The following is a 1,162-nucleotide window of genomic DNA, read 5'->3' on the forward strand; positions in this document are numbered from 1 at the left end:
CAGTCACATGTGTGAGGATCTGTTACACATTCTTCACTGCAGTCAGACTCACAGCAGCTCAGTTAACTTCAACTACTCACAGGGGAACTTTTTGGGATTTCTTCATTTCTCACAAAATAATAATGGCAAACTTCATGTAAACTTCATACTGCTTCCCTCTTGCATTGTGCCTGACAATGGCTCTGCAAACACAAGCAGAATTTCTTCTTTGATAGAGGTGTCTCTCTCAAAATTTTTAAGCATCACAGTGTTGGAATAAAGTTACCCCCAATTAGTGTGCCACTAATTGACATCGGGTTTGTGAGGTATCTCCAGCAGCTTCTGTGTGAGGGAGGCTTCTGTCACCCTGTTACAGACATGGGCAAACAGGGCCCACGTTAGGGAGGCACCACTTCCTTCAGGGCTGCTGTGAGAGCTCTTCTTGTTCAGGCAGAGCCCAAGCATGGCCCAATCCCTCCAGCCACCACTGGCACCAGAGGGAAAACAAGGACAGGAGCCCTTCCACTCACAAGGACGATGAGGCAACATTAGCAGATTGAAAGCTCCTGAAATGAAAGGCATCAAAGGCTCCAAAACATTACTGTAAGATTTCTTACTATGATGCAACATGTGCAGTAAGAAACAGGGTCATAAGAAAAACAAGACATATATTTTTTAAATTATTATTTTACCATACCTGCTCATCAAATTTTTAATTGTAATTCAAAAGCAGACAAAAAATAATTTGAAAAATGTAAACTAAGGAGAATGTATGCTTAGGGTTGGAAAATAGTTCTCTGACAGTAGGTTAACACACTCTCCTGTGGGCTACACTCAGTTTCATAAATTTGAACTCTGTGGCAACCCCCACTCCATAGTCCCACCAGGAGGGCCAATCCTAGAGCACAGCTGGATTCTAAGGAAGTATCACTCACCTCTAAGATTATATCTTTCCATCTTATTTTAGAACTGCAACAAAGGAAAGGCAATTTTTTCCATGTTCAAAGAGTTTTCCAGATAGAGGATTTTTTTCCATACACCCATGCACAGAAATTGAGCAAAAATGAGACAGAACTATTACTATACCCATGCAAGAAAACCCAAACTCACTCCTAGACCATATACTGAGCACATTTTTTTCCTGATTTTGACGATTTCACAAGAACTACCTGTTTAAAACTCC

The sequence above is a fragment of the Melospiza melodia genome, chromosome 14 (genome assembly GCF_035770615.1).
Source record: "Melospiza melodia melodia isolate bMelMel2 chromosome 14, bMelMel2.pri, whole genome shotgun sequence".
Classification (NCBI taxonomy): Eukaryota; Metazoa; Chordata; class Aves; order Passeriformes; family Passerellidae; genus Melospiza; species Melospiza melodia.